This window comes from Papaver somniferum, chromosome 6 (genome assembly GCF_003573695.1).
Source record: "Papaver somniferum cultivar HN1 chromosome 6, ASM357369v1, whole genome shotgun sequence".
Taxonomy (NCBI): Eukaryota; Viridiplantae; Streptophyta; class Magnoliopsida; order Ranunculales; family Papaveraceae; genus Papaver; species Papaver somniferum.
In genome coordinates this window covers 135,202,029-135,218,159 of record NC_039363.1, presented here as the reverse complement: position 1 = coordinate 135,218,159, position 16,131 = coordinate 135,202,029, and the positions used below count along the sequence as shown (strand labels likewise).

At 40.9% G+C, this 16,131-nt stretch overlaps 1 pseudogene; it reads left to right on the top strand.

Annotated features, from left to right (window-relative positions):
* Window positions 1–14,902: 14,902 nt before the first annotated feature.
* LOC113292070 lies at window positions 14,903–15,002 on the top strand (annotated as a pseudogene).
* The last annotated feature ends 1,129 nt before the right edge of the window (window positions 15,003–16,131 follow it).

Below are 16,131 nucleotides of genomic sequence, written 5' to 3'. Positions count from 1 at the left end.
TTCACAGTCATTGTTAGCCCAAGGCCCAGTGCAATTCCAAAGGCTAAAAGCCCAGGTTCATAGCTAAAAAGCCTAGCTCCAGCTAAGGCCCAAGTCATTCAAAGGCCCAAAGCCTAAAGCACTTCATCATTACAACAAACCCACTAAGCCCAATTTACTCAAAGGGTATTCAAAGCCCAACAGTTCCAAAGGGTATTCATAACCCATTGGTACCACAACCCTTTGATACCTAAAGCCCAATAGCCAACTAGAACCCAAAATAGCTAAACACTACAAAACACCCCCAGTCTCTGTGGATCGACCCGTACTTGCACGAGCTACAACTGACGACCGTGCACTTGCGGTATTACTGTAGGCCCGCGTTTTTATTACGCTTAATTTTCACGCTTTCCCGGGACCACCAAGTTTTTGGCGCCGCTGCCGGGGAGCTGGCTGCCATATTTTTGAAGTTTTCATTGCTGTTCTGTGGCCTTGTTGTGCTTGAAGCTGTTGTGGCCTTGCTGTGCTTGAAGTTGTCTGAGATCATTGCAATCTTGTTCACTTGCAGGTGCTGTTGGAGCTGGTGCTAGGAGAAGATGCCTGACCCTGGTGCAGCTTCTGTTGCTGGAGCTGTGCTGTATTTTTGTTGTTGCTGTTGCTGTACTGAGTTGCTGCTGCTGCTGCTAAGCCAAAGCAACTGGGCTGCCAACTGAAGCTGCTGGGCTCTGCCTTCTACTGGTGGGCTTGTACTTCTCTGACTTGGGCTTCACCAACTTCAACTGGACTGGGCTTGCCAAGTGTTGCTGGGCTCGTGGTCTTCTGTGAGCTGGGCTTCGTGCTGCTGCTGCTGGCTGTTCTGTTGTTGCTGGGCTTGAGCGTGAGCTGCTTAGGACGATCCTAAAGCCCAACTGGGCTGTGCAACTAAAAGGGGACTAAAAGCCTATTTTGGGCTTCCCTCCAAAAAAAGTAAGCCTAACCCATGAGTTAACCCACTTGGGCCTCATTTAAATTCAAATTCGGGCTTGTAATAATTAATTTAATTATTTATTTGGGATTGTAATAATTTTTATTTTTTATTTTCTTTTTCTTTTTTTTTTTTGGGACTGTAATTTTTTTTTGTTTTTTTTTCTTTTATTTTTTTTTTTCTTTTTCTTTTTTTTCTTTTATGGGCTTGTCTTAATTATTATTATTGTTTTTATTTTCTTTTATGAGTTGTGCTAATTTATGCTAGGTTTAGTTCAAAATTTTTTCCAAAGCCCAATTTTAAACCAAAAAAAAATCCCTTGTTAGTCCAACACCCATTCAAAACCAAATCTTCATAACCCTTGTGGGCCAAATTGTTTCCGATTGCTCTGTCTGACCAACATGTTAGTTAAGGTACCTACTAGGACATGATTGTGACCTACAGAGACCACAAACAGACTTGTTAGAATTAACCCAGACGAACCTATCGAAATTCTAAGTTCTGAGGGAGACAGTCCAGATCAACCAGAAACAATGGGAGAACCCCGTACCCTCAAGGATTATATGTACCCAACTAGAGCCAGTCAACCTTCTTGTATTGTGCTACCCGAGGCTAATGGCCATTATGAGCTGAAATCAAGCACAATACAGATGCTTCCTATTTTTAGAGGTGTTGAGAATGAAAACCCGTACCACCACGTGAGAGAATTCGAGGAAATTTGTGGAACTCTGCGTTTCACTCAAATGTCCGACGAAACCCTAAGTTAAGGCTTTTTCCTTTCTCCCTGAAAGATAAGGCAAAGGCCTGGCTTATGCTTTACAGCCTCAATCCATCATGACATGGGATGACCTCATAAAGGAGTTTTTCAAAAAGTTTTTCCCGAACCACAAGACTGCGACAATTCGTCAAAGTCTGAATAGCTTTGTGCAATTAGAGGTGAGACCTTAGCTAGATACCTGGAGAGATTCAATGAATTATTGCTCCAATGTCCCCATCATGGTTTTGAAAAATGGAGACTTGTGCAAATTTTGTATGAAGGTCTAGATGTGTCCACCCGAACAACGGTTGAGTCGATGTGTAATGGTCTATTCGTAGACAAAACTGCTGATGCGTCTTGGGACTTCTTGATTGAAGTAGCTGAAAAGACGCAACAGTGGGAATCCATCCGTGAAACCAGAAAGACTACATCCGAAGCAAAGGCTTTTAGGATTGAAGCGGATTTCGAGGGAGAGCAAACATGGCATCAATAGTTAGGAGATTAGAAGAGTTAGAACTACATAAAAATTCAAAACCTTCCACCACTACTCTCCGAGAACATGTCGCTTCGTCTGTTGTGCCGCTTGTAACGACCCAACCATCAATTCCAAAATTGTCCCGATTTGCTTGCAGTCCAGGAATCTAGGCTTGAACAGGCACATGCCATGTTTCAAAAACAAGCATAACCCTTATTCACAGACCTACAATCCAGGATGGAGAAACCACCCTAACTTTTCATGGTCAAAAGGACCCACTCAGGAGGACCATCTCAACCCAATCAGAGCTATCAAAACAATCAGGGATATCAGAACAATCAAGGTTATCAACACCCGAGAAACCCTCAACAACAATCAAACTCTCAACAACAATCATATCCTCAACACAATACCGACAAGAGATTATCCACCCTAGAGGAAATGTTCCAGAGTTGATGCAAAGTCAGAAAAATCTAGATCAAAAGATGGATCAAATTGTGAGAGAGAGAAAGGGGTAAACTTCCGAGCCAACCCCAACAAAATCCAAAGAGGATATTTCAAACAGGCACAACATCCTGCACTGAAACCTCACCTCAAGTCCATGCCATTACCACCCTCCGAAGTGGTAAAGTCATCGAGAACAACGTGGGCGAACCTAATGAATCTGATACAAATTCCACGCTGTCTCCACAACCCCAGAAAACCAAAGAATCTGAGCAAGTTGGAAAATCTGACAATTCTACTGCTGTGAATGTCCCTTTGCCAACTCATTCTCCTGTTGCCCCATTTCCTCAAAGATTGATCTATCAACAGAAAAGTACCCATTACAATGAGATGTTAGATCTGTTCAAGAGAGTCAACATCAACATTCCTTTTCTTGAAGCAATCAAGCAAATCCCTGCTTATGCCAAATTCCTCAAAGACTTGTGTACTCAAAAGCGCAAGCTCAATGTGCAAAAACGTGCTTTCTTAGCTGAGCAGGTGAGTTCCATCATTCTGAACAAAACTCCACCCAAGTTTAGGGATCCAGGATGTCCAACAATTTCTTGCACTATAGGAGAACACACGGTCAATAAAGCGTTATTAGACCTAGGTGCAAGTGTTAACCTACTGCCATATTCTGTTTATGAGCAGTTAGGTCTTGGGGAGTTGAAACCAACATCTATCACTCTACAACTGGCAGACCGATCTGTCAAGATTCCTCGTGGAGTGGTCGAAGACGTTTTGATCAAGGTTGACAAATTCTATTTTCCCGTAGACTTCATTGTCTTAGACACTCAACCTGTACAAAACCCAGACTGTCACATTCCTGTCATCTTAGGACGTCCTTTCTTGGCTACGTCCAACGCGATCATTAATTGTCGTAATGGAGTGTTGAAACTGTCTTTTGGTAACATGACGGTAGAATTGAATGTGTTCGATATTAGTCAACAACCTGTGAATCTTGATGATGATGATGTGCATGAAGTTAATATGATTGAAGGATTAATGCAAGATTCGTTGACTAACATTCTATCCGTCGACCCCTTTCAAGCATGTATGGAGAACTTTAACCAGATTCCTATGATGATGCATACTGTAGTGACGTCCTATCTCTGCTCGAATCTGTACCTCAAATGGACGTCACTGAAAGGAAATATGAAGTGGAACCACCCTTACTCTCTGATTCCAAGCTTATTCCATCCATTGTTGAGCCACCCAAGCTTGAATTGAAAACATTGCCTAGTACGTTGAAGTACGCATTCCTAGGTTCTTCTGATACTTTACCTGTCATTATTTCATCATGTTTAGACACGGAACAGGAAAGTAAGCTTTTAGAAGTACTTAAGGAACACAAAGAGGCCTTAGGATGGACCATCTCAGATCTCAAAGGAATTAGTCCCACCATTTGCATGCACCACATTAACCTTGAAGAGAATGCCAAACCATCGAGGGAAATGCAAAGGAGACTTAATCCTAACATGAGAGATGTAGTCAAAGGAGAGATCCTGAAACTACTTGATGCGGGTATCATATACCCAATTCCCGATAGCAAATGGGTTAGTCCCATTCAAGTTGTGCCTAAGAAGTCAGGCATTACTGTAGTTCAGAACGACAAGAATGAATTAGTCCCTACTCGTACAACCACAGGATGGCGAGTATGCATCGACTACAGGAAGTTGAACACAGTAACAAGGAAGGATCACTTCCCGCTCCCTTTCATTGACCAAATGCTAGAACGTGTGTCTGGACACAGTCACTACTGTTTTCTAGATGGCTTTTCCGGTTATAACCAAATTCACATTGCTCCGGAAGATCAGGAAAAAACTACATTCACGTGTCCATTTGGGACATTTGCTTATAGACGCATGCCCTTTGGGTTGTGTAATGCACCTGCTACTTTTCAGCGATGCATGATGAGCATTTTTTCTGACATGATAGATAGTTTTCTCGAGATCTTCATGGATGATTTCTCCGTGTTCGGTTCTTCGTTTGATAAATGTTTAAGACATCTTACCCTTGTGCTGTCCAGATGTAAGAAAAGGAACCTTGTTCTAAATTGGCAAAAGTGCCATTTTATGGTGAATTCAGGAATAGTTCTAGGACACATCATCTCGGAAAAAGGCATTGAAGTAGATAAAGCTAAAGTAGACCTCATCCTACATTTACCAAAGCCCCGCTCTGTGAGGGAAATTCGATCATTTTTAGGTCATGCTGGTTTTTACCGGCGATTCATCAAAGACTTTAGCAAAATCTCAAGACCTCTGTGTAGTCTACTCGCCAAAGATGTTACCTTCAATTTCGATGATGCTTGTGTGAAAGCTTGGGAGGAATTAAAAACTCTTCTCACCGCCGCTCCTATAGTCCGACCACCCAACTGGGAACTACCGTTTGAACTCATGTGTGATGCCTCTGATTATGCTGTTGGTGCTGTTTTAGGACAGCGTGTTGATAGACTACCATACGTGATATACTACGCTAGCAAAACCCTTAATGATACTCAACTCAATTACACAACTACCGAGAAGGAATTGCTTGCCGTCGTTTTCGCATTAGACAAGTTTAGATCTTATCTGATAGGGTCTAAGATCATCATATACACAGACCATGCGGCTTTGAAGTATCTTCTTTCCAAGAAGGATGCTAAAGCTCGCCTTATTCGATGGATACTATTATTACAGGAATTCGATCTCGAAATCCGTGATAAGAAAGGTTGTGAGAATGTGGTTGCTGATCATTTGTCTAGATTAACTTTAGAGTCTATTGATGAATTTGAGCTGATTAGAGAATCATTCCCAGATGAACAGCTGATGTCTATCTCAGACCTTCCTTGGTTTGCTGATATTGTTAACTACCTCGCTGCAGGTAGGATGCCCTCACGTTGGTCGAGACAAGACCGCTATAAGTTCTTGGCTGAAGTTAAACATTCCTTTGGGATGACCCATATTTGTTTAAGTACTGCCCGGACCAAATCATTAGGAGATGTGTCCCCAACACTGAACAGAAAGATGTGATATCTTTCTGTCATGACCAAGCATGTGGAGGCCATTTCAGTGCCAAGAAAACCGCTGCAAAGATCTTGCAGTGTGGATTCTATTGGCCATCATTGTTCAAGGATTGCCATGATTATTGTGTTGCTTGTGAACGCTGTCAAAAGCTAGGAAGCATTTCGAGGAGAAACATGATGCCATTGAACCCCATTTTGATTGTGGAGATTTTTGATGTTTGGGGGATCGACTTCATGGGTCCATTCCCTATTTCTGACGGTAGATTGTACATCCTAGTCGCAGTTGATTACGTTTCTAAGTGGGTAGAAGCCATAGCAACCAGAACAAATGACCACAAGGTGGTACTTTCCTTTTTAAAGGAAAACATATTTTCACGTTTTGGTACCCCTAGAGCTATAATCAGTGACGGTGGTTCGCATTTCTGCAACAAGTACTTTGAGTCTTTAGTACGCAAGTATGGCATAACCCACAAGGTCGCTACTCCATACCACCCTCAGACTAGTGGACAAGTGGAAGTTTCTAATAGGGAGATTAAGCACATTCTCGAGAAGACAGTTAACCCGTCTAGGAAAGATTGGTCATTAAGATTGAATGATGCTTTGTGGGCCTATAGAACAGCTTATAAGACACCAATTGGCATGTCCCCCTATCGTCTAGTGTATGGAAAGCCGTGCCATCTACCTGTGGAATTAGAACATCGTGCCTACTGCGCAATCAAAGAGCTGAACTTCTCTCTGGACGAAGCTGGAATTCAAAGGAAACTTCAACTCAACGAGTTGGAAGAATTGAGAAATGAGGCTTATGATAGTGCCAAGTTATATAAGCAGAAGATGAAGATGTTTCATGATAAGCGTATTCTGCGCAAATCCTTCACTCCTGGTCAGAAAGTCTTGCTGTATGACTCCCGATTACATCTTTTTCCAGGAAAACTGCGTTCCAGATGGAAGGGTCCGTACCTAGTACGCACAGTTTTTCCTCATGGAGCTGTAGAGCTGGAGGATGTTTCCAACAAGAACGTTTTCAAAGTCAACGGGCAGAGATTAAAGCCATTCCTTGAGCCATTCCCACCCGACATTGAAACAACCAACCTGGAGGACCCGGTCTATGTGGACTAAACTGGTCCACTCTTTCCCTAAATAACCAAAAAGTTTTCCAAATCTTTCCCTAAAAACCAAATTTTTTCTTTTTCCCATCAAAACCAAATGTCTCCCGACAAAACCAAATTTTTCCAAAAAGTCCAATCCCATTAAAAAACCAAATTTTCTTTTAGATAATGTGTTAGTTAAATTTCCTTTTGTATATATTTTGTGCTCATCCATTGTGACTCCGAATATGATGGATTTTTGCCTTGAATAACGGAGTTTTAATCGAGCTTTCGCCGTACAATCGGGTATTCTCTCTCCTTTTACTCTACTCAGCATGTTCCTCTTCATATATTGTTTTATAATTTTGTTCATATTTTGAAACATTGAGGACAATGTTTAGTTTAGGTTTGGGGGTATAGAGTAGATACTTTGATAAAACAAAACTCCATCTTTTTGAAAAAATTGAAAAAAAAAAAAAAAAAAATTTGAAAAATCAAAATAAAAAATTAAAAAATTAAAAAATCATAAAAAATGGAGCTCATTTACCTTGAAATGTTGACTCTTGTGCAAATATGTAATTATTAGGAGTCTTAGTCTAGATATTTAGGCACCCTGATTCTAGCACAATTCACATAGTGATAAGAAATTTGCACGCGCACGATCTACCAATACATGTATGGCCTCGATCTTCAAGGTGTTTGATAGGAAGTCACGATTGCCAATCACTTTAGAATACTGAACGAAACTTGACTAGCTTGTTCTTTGGTTGGTTGGGATAGAAGGTGGAGGTTACATTAAGAAAAACAACCATCGAATTTAACTGGGTGCATCAAAAAGGGCTACCTCTTGCAAAGTGTCATGTAATCTTTTGTTTCCTTTTGTATATGTATCAAAAGTGTTTCCTTATTCAAAAAAAAAAATAAAAAAAATAAAAAAAATAAACGATGTATATATTCATAAAAAAATAAAAAAAATAAAAAAAATAAAAATAAATAAATATCAGAAAAATACAAAAAAATCAAGTATTTATCAATTCCATCCTCTCTTGTTCCAAAAATAAAAGAGAGTAGTCAATGTAAATAAGAGTCATGTAAAGAGTCATTTTGTTGTTTCATTGTAATAAGCAAGGAGGGTGTATGCCATTGATGTACAACGCGAGTAATTGTGAAATACCTCCAACTCATTCACAATTCTCGTAAAGTCCGGACAGCTAGCTAGATTTCGACCTTGGTTCTTAGCCTGAGAAACTATCTCTTGGTGATTAGTAGTCATAACTTCATATCTTTCTTTACACATGTGTAGATACACTTTACACTCTTATCACATGTCTTTTTTTGTTATCAGTGCTAGGATTGTGCCTTCGATAGCTAGATTGACATCTCCATTTTGCTGTGAGCTTAACTGACTTGCACATGTCACATTTGATGGAATCTGAGCTTATATTTTGACCTAGAACTTTGTAGGTACGTTCTAAGCAAACCTTCACGAGACTTAACTCGTCCACTAGGGACACTTAGTGGTTTAAAAGGCTTAGTGCATACGCTAAATGCATTCCAGAGACCAGCGACAGTGGTATAGTTAGGATTTCCTTAGTTTTGTTTTACTTGAGGACAAGTAAAATTCAGGTTTGGGGGTATTTGATGAGTGCTAAAAAGTGCATATTTCTATATATTTTTGTTGGCGTTTAACTCATCTTTTGTGCATTAATTCTACATTTTATCTCATATTCTGCATTTTCATTGTTTTCAAGAATAAATATTTTTATTAATTAATTTTGTATTTTTAGGTAATAAATAAAGTTTGGATGACTTGAGCAGAAAAGTGGTGAAAAGCCGGGAAGAATTACGCAAGGAAACCGCGAAGAATATTGTGTGCAAGACCAAAGGCTAGAAAGTGGGCTTAATAAGGAAGAGATTTGTTCTTAAAGAAGAAGTGGTCTCAACATATCCCAAGCCCAAACTTATTTCCCAAAACTAAACCCATTTTCCAAGCCCAGAACTCCAAAACCCAAACCCATTCTTTTGTAGCCGTCAGATTGGATCCATCTCATCATCCAATGGTCGCTTAATCATCGTGCATCGAAGTCTGAAGCTCCTGCTAAACACTACAGCACCTAACTCCATCTGGAGCCGTCAGCTTAGTTGTATCTCGCAATCCAACGGTCTCTCCAAGCTTCATCCCATCGCGCCGTTCATTTAAATCCAAATCTGGTCATCCGATGATTTCCCTCTCGCTGTGCATCAAACTCGCTACACTTTCCTCACACCCTAGCACGAAGCACCTATACCCAACCAAACACTCCCTACATCCCAAAACACTCGAGTCTTCTCCTCCCTCTCAACCTCTCTGTCTGCAACTCCCTCTCCGCCTGCTCTCACTGCCACCACCACCATACCCTGCCGCACCACCACCCTGCCATCGCCACTTCCTCCACTGTCACCAAACACCACCTACACGCCGTAGCTACCTCCCCTACCTCTATAGCCATCTAACTCATTGATTTTTCACCACTGAAACCCTAGGTGATAAATCAATAAATTAGGTGAGGCTATAAGACGCAACTGAAGACATGGAGAGGAGCAGAGAAGAGAGAATAGGCATGGGTCGACATCAATTCAGGGATTAGGTGAGTGGACTTTTCAATTCAAAAATTAGGGTTTGCAAGTTAGGGTTTCGAAATTTGGGGATATTTTTGTAAAACTATAAAAGGCAACTGATGTGTAGAGAGAAGGGTATGCCTGGGTTAGCCAGTGTGTCACCCAAGAGCACTGGAATAGCCAGTGTCTCAAGGTTAGTGTTTTAATTTTCACACTATTTTTATGTTTATTCCATTACTCTTATCAGTTCAATTCAGTTGCTGTTTTGTGTTTTCAATTCAGTTCATGTTTTTGTTTTATGTCTTCTGTGTTTGTTTATGTTCAGTTCAATGCTCTGTTTAGTAATTGTTTTGTTTTTGTTGCTGTTATGTGAGCTCTCATGTGTATTGTATAGCTAGGCTGAGATGATGCCTTAAGTCACTGTTAGAGGTGGAATGTTAGGTTATAATTCTTGTAAATTGAGCTAATTGAGAAATGGAGGAATTTAGTGCTCATTAGCAAGCTTCTTCCCTTCCATTCCGTTTATGTATGCCCTGGAACATAGGCAGGCTTGAACCTTCACCTAGCTCCATTAGGGACAGGGATTTAACATAGAATTACAACCATCTGGCTAGGTCACAAGGTGGATTCATAACCTAGTTGTGATGTTTACTGTTTTGTGTGAATGTTAGGCTAAAGCTTTGAAGCATTGGATTGATTGAGCAGTGGGGAAAACTAGTGCTCACTAGTGACTGTGAGCAAACTGGTTCTCTTCCCACTCTAGTTGTATGCCTAGGCTCTCAATTGTTTTTTTTATATAACTTTTTGTGCCTTGTTCTCCCACTGCCCTTGGCTAACAGCCTTGGTTTATTTGGTTTTGTTTCCTGTTAACTGCCACTGTTACCTTTGCTTCACTGTCACATTTACTTCATTGCCTTGGTCTTTCTCTTTGCTTTATTTCACTACTCTTCATTGCTTTGTAATATCACAGTTTTCCTGCCACTATTTGCTCTTGCTTCTCTTTTGTTTCTCCTCTCTGTGTCTTGTTACTCTCTGCATTCACTGCTTTTACTACTTGCTACTACTGCCTTGTTGTCTCCCCTAGTGCTCTGCTGCCTTGTCTCCCCCCTGCTGCTCTTGCCCTTTGCACTGCTGCTGCTCTCCCTTTCCCTGCTGAAGCCACTGCTGTGGACTGCAACTGAGCTTGGCTCAGCTAAGACCACAGTTCAGGTTAAGGCCCAGCCACAGTTCACTGTGAAAGCCCAGCTCAACCCAAGGCTCAAATCACATCACAAGCCCAGTCTAATTCAGTCCACCAAAGGCTCAGTTCACTACACTAAGCCCAAGACCAAATTCAAAATCAAAGGCCCAGTTCACTGTTACAAGACCCAGTGCTATTCAAAAACCTAAAGCCCAATTCACAGTCACTGTTAGCCCAAGGCCCAGTGCAATTCCAAAGGCTAAAAGCCCAGGTTCATAGCTAAAAAGCCTAGCTCCAGCTAAGGCCCAAGTCATTCAAAGGCCCAAAGCCTAAAGCACTTCATCATTACAACAAACCCACTAAGCCCAATTTACTCAAAGGGTATTCAAAGCCCAACAGTTCCAAAGGGTATTCATAACCCATTGGTACCACAACCCTTTGATACCTAAAGCCCAATAGCCAACTAGAACCCAAAATAGCTAAACACTACAAAACACCCCCAGTCTCTGTGGATCGACCCGTACTTGCACGAGCTACAACTGACGACCGTGCACTTGCGGTATTACTGTAGGCCCGCGTTTTTATTACGCTTAATTTTCACGCTTTCCCGGGCCCACCAAATATCTTAGCAGCAGTTTTCTTAGCACTAAAGTGACCCCCACAAGCATGATCATGACAATATGAAATAATAGTGGACTGGTCACTCTCGGGTATACATCTCCTAATAATCTGGTCTGGAAAATACTTAAACAAATAAGGATCATCCCAAAAGAAGTGCTTAACCTCAGCTAAAAACCTAGAACGATCTTGTTTACCCCAATGTTGGGGCATTCGACCAGTAACAAGATAGTTCACTATATTCGCATACCAAGGTAATTGGGTAACAAAGAACAATTGTTCATCAGGAAAGCTATCCCTTATAGGAAGGGAATCATCAGGGGAACTAACAACTAGCCTAGACAAGTGGTCTGCTACAACATTTTCGGCACCCTTTTTGTCTCTAATGTCTGGAGAAAACTCTTGCAACAAAAGGATCCACCTAATCAATCTAGGTTTTGTATCCTTCTTAGACAAAAGATATTTCAAAGCAGCATGATCAGTATATATGATGATCTTAGAACCTAAGAGATAGGGTCTAAACTTGTCTAAGGCAAACACAATGGCTAACAGTTCCTTCTCGGTAGTGGTATAGTTCAACTGGGCATCATTCAGAGTTTTGCTAGCATAGTAAATCACATGAAGTAATTTGTTTTCTCGCTGACCTAGCACAACACCAATAGCATAATCTGAAGCATCACACATGATCTCAAAGGGTAGGTTCCAGTTGGGTGCCTGGACTATGGGGGCGGTAGTGAGTAAATTCTTAAGCTTCTCAAAAGCCTCTAAACAAGCATCATCAAAGACAAACTTAACATCTTTTGCAAGCAAATTGCAAAGAGGTCTAGAAATTAGGCTAAAATCCTTAATGAATCGACGATAAAAACCTGCATGCCCTAAGAATGACCTAATATCTCTTACGGTTTTTGGGACCTGTAAAGTCTTAATAAGGTCAACTTTGGCTTTATCTACCTCTATACCCTTAGAAGATACGATATGCCCTAAAACAATTCCTGAACGAACCATGAAGTGACATTTCTCCCAATTAAGCACTAAATTTTTTCCTTACACCTAGTCAACACTAGTGACAAATGATGCAAGCACTCATCGAAAGACGAACCAAACACTGAAAAATCATCCATAAAGACCTCTAAGAACCGTTCTACCATGTCAGAAAATATGCTCATCATGCAACGCTGAAAAGTCGCAGGGGCATTACAAAGCCCGAAAGGCATGCGTCTATACGCAAAGGTACCAAAGGGACAGGTAAAAGTGGTTTTCTCCTGGTCTTCTGGGGCAATAACGATCTGATTATATCCAGAGTAGCCATCTAAAAAGCAGTAGTGACTATGTCCAGCTAATCTCTCTAGCATCTGGTCGATGAAGGGAAGGGGAAAGTGGTCCTTCCTAGTGACCTTGTTCAATTTCCTATAGTCAATACAAACACGCCAACCCGTGGTCACTCGGGTCGGGATTAACTCATTGTTATCATTCTGGACTAATAATACCGGATTTCTTGGGTACAACCTGAACGGGGCTGACCCACTTACTGTCTGAAATGGGGTAGATAATGCCTGCATCTAACAACTTAAGGACCTCGTTTCGAACTACCTCTTTCATATTAGGGTTTAGTCGACGTTGCATCTCCCTAGAAGGTTTGGTATCACTCTCTAAATAGATCTGATGCATACAAACAGTGGGACTTATACCCTTAATGTCAGCTATGGTCCACCCTAAAGCTTCCTTGTTGTTTTGAAGGACGGTTACTAGCCTACTTTCCTGGTCACTATCCAAGACGGAAGAAATAATCACAGGTAAAGTCTCAGACGGGCCTAAAAACCTATATTTCAGGGAATCTGGCAATGGTTTTAGGTCCAACTTAGGAGGCTCTTCTAATGAAGGAACTAGGGTAGACTTAGAAACTGGTAGTGGTTCGACTTTAGGTTTCCATCCATTACTAGTATCTAACAAAGGGGTTGAATCTAACAAAGCATTCACCTCATTAATCACATTATCATCATCAAAATCAATCCCAAAGTGAGCTAGGCATTTCTCTAATGGATCTTCTAACAAAGTGTTTGGTAATGACTCCTCGACTAATGTTCCTATCATGTTCACCTCTTTATGTTCGAGTCATCTAGTTCAGAGGGTAGCTTACTAATATAAAATGTAGTTCTTTTACTATTTTTCAGCTCAATAGTCATATTACCAAAAACAATTTCATAATACCATTTCGACAGTTAATGATCGCATTGGATGTAGCTAAAAACGGGCGACCTAAAATTACCGGTATCTGGTTCTCTGGGTCAGGGACAGGTTGGGTATCTAGGAAAAAAATCCACTGGATAAATAAACTTGTCAACCTCTATGAGAACATCCTCGATCACACCACGAGGAATTTTAACGGACCTATCAGCTAACTGAAGTGTCATCTGGGTAGGTTTCATCTCACCAAGTCCTAGCTTAAGGTACACATGATATGGTAGTAAGTTCACACTAGCTCCTAAGTCAAGCAACGCTTTCTCAACAGGTATTTACCTATTGTGCAAGAAATGGTAGGGGACCCTGGGTCTTTATACTTAGGAGTAGTGGTATTCTGAATAATAGAACTCACCTGACTAGCTAGAAAGGCTTTCTTCTGGACATTAAGCTTTCGCTTTCGCGTACACATATCCTTGAGAAACTTGGCATAAGAGGGAATCTGCTTAATTGCATCTAGTAGTGGAAGGTTGATAGTTACCTGCTTAAAAACCTCCAATATATCATTAAAATTGGACTCCCTCTTAGTTGGAACTAGCAGCTGTGGGAATGGGGCTCTAGGGACAAATCGGGCTCAATATGACCCTCATTGGTCTCTTTAGAGACTCTATCAGTCTCCTCAGTTTCTGGTTCAGAAGGGTGAACTACACATGTTCACTATCAGGCATGGAAACCTTGTTGTCTATCACTCTACCACTCCTAAGGGTTTTAATAGCATTCACATGATCAGATGGTCTTTCACCTATTTCATTAATTCCTCTAGGGTTGGGTTGAGTCTGACTAGGAAACTTACCTCTTTCTCTTAAAGACTCATTTATCTGACTAACCTGGGTTTTCAACTCGGAAATCTGAGAGTTAGCCTGACCTATTCTCTTATTTTCTTCTAAACCTTGAGCAACAGATTGCTGAAACTGCACAGTGTTACGAGTTAACAAAGCAAGAGACTCTTCTAAACTCATAATCTTCTTATCCGAAGGGTTCTGAAACTGTGCCGGAGCTGAAGGATTCTTAGTATAGCCAAAACCTGGGGGAACCTGAGCATTACTAGACTGACCTTGATTCTGGCCCTTGGACCAAGAAAGGTTTGGATGGTTTCTCCAGCCAGGGTTATAGGTTTCTGAATATGGGTCAAACTTCTGTCGGTTATCAAACCTAGTGTTGTTATAAAGAGCATTGGCTTGCTCTTCAACAGCATGGCCTTCCCAAAAAGGCTCATTTCTTCCACTACTACCACTAGAATGACCTAATTCTAAGGCTTCTAACCTTTTGGCTATAGCTATTTTGGCATCTGACTCATGAGATCCTTCTACCCTATTAACATTTCCTCTACTTAGAAGAATTGTTTTCTGGGGTTCCCTACTATTTTCCCATTGTTGGGTCTTATCGGCGATTTCATTCAAAAATGTCATCGCTTCATCAACAGTTTTATTCTCAAACCCACCTGTGCATAAGGACTCAACCATGGTTGTTGTTGAATAATCTAAACCCTCGTAGAGGATCTGAACTAACCTAACCTTCTCCAAACCATGATGAGGACATTGAGATATCAAGTCATTGAACCTTTCTAAGTACCTATATAAAGATTCTCCCTCTTGTTGGGAAAAATTACATATTTGTGTCCTAATAGACGATGTTTTATGCCTTGGGAAAAACTTATGTATAAAGGCAGAAGTAAGTTGGTCATAGGTTTCAATTGACTCAGAGTCCAAACTATACAGCCAAGATTTGGCTTTATCTTTTAAGGAAAAGGGGAATAACCTAATTTTCAACGCATCATCACTTAGGTTTTTAATTTTCAGAGTACTACAAACTTCCTCAAATTACCTAACATGAAAATACGGGTTCTCATTCTCCTTCCCTAAAAACATTGGGAGCATCTGTAAAGTCCCAGGTTTCAGTTCATAATTTGCCTCGGTTTCAGCTAACTTGATACAAGACGGACGAGGTCCTAGTTGGGTTTAGAAAAGCTTTCAAAGTTGTCATTTCTGGCACTACCAAAGGACTAGGAGTACTAGGGGTACTTTCTCACGAAGAGATAGATTCTCAAAACTGAAGTTTCCAAAAACGGGGGCTCTCAAAAGAAGAGTCTTCGAGCTCCCCGCCTTCACAAGAAGAACTACTAGGTCTGTCACTAATCAAACGACCTAGAGTGTTTCTTTTCCAAGCCCGTTTAAAAACTTCGGGCATATACTAGAAAAAGAAAATCAAAAAGAAAAGTCCTAAAAAGGAAGGGATGTTCTATGCAAACACAAACAAGGCTGACTCCACCACAGTAAACCTACTGATTTCTAGCAAACAAAAAGCATGATGGCTCCAATTAGATTGTTTCTAGACCAATTTCTAATCCTTCGAACGGGAATTCGTTACAATTTAAGCAAACCCCTCTGGAATCAATCCGAGTTAAAGTAAGTTGAATAGAGGCGAGAAAAGCTCGATGGAGCTTTGATACCCAAGGCCTCACCGGTATTAAAAGGCGGCGCAGTCACGCATTCAACTTACAGAAACCGTCAAGAACTTCGAAGTATGCTTAAAAGAGTAACCAATATTTTTCGAATGACTTTCCTGTTAAGCTCGTTACCTTATCGGTCTCATTCTAGTCAAAATTTTAGGCTTAGGTTCGCGTTTGGTGTCGTTTATCTAAGGCGGGCAAGAAGAGAACGGTGATGAAATCCGAACCCTTATCTTGTATGGCCAGTCCTTGCCCTTTACTAGGAAATTAAAGCAACCGTTTTCAAGTCCTCAACATATAT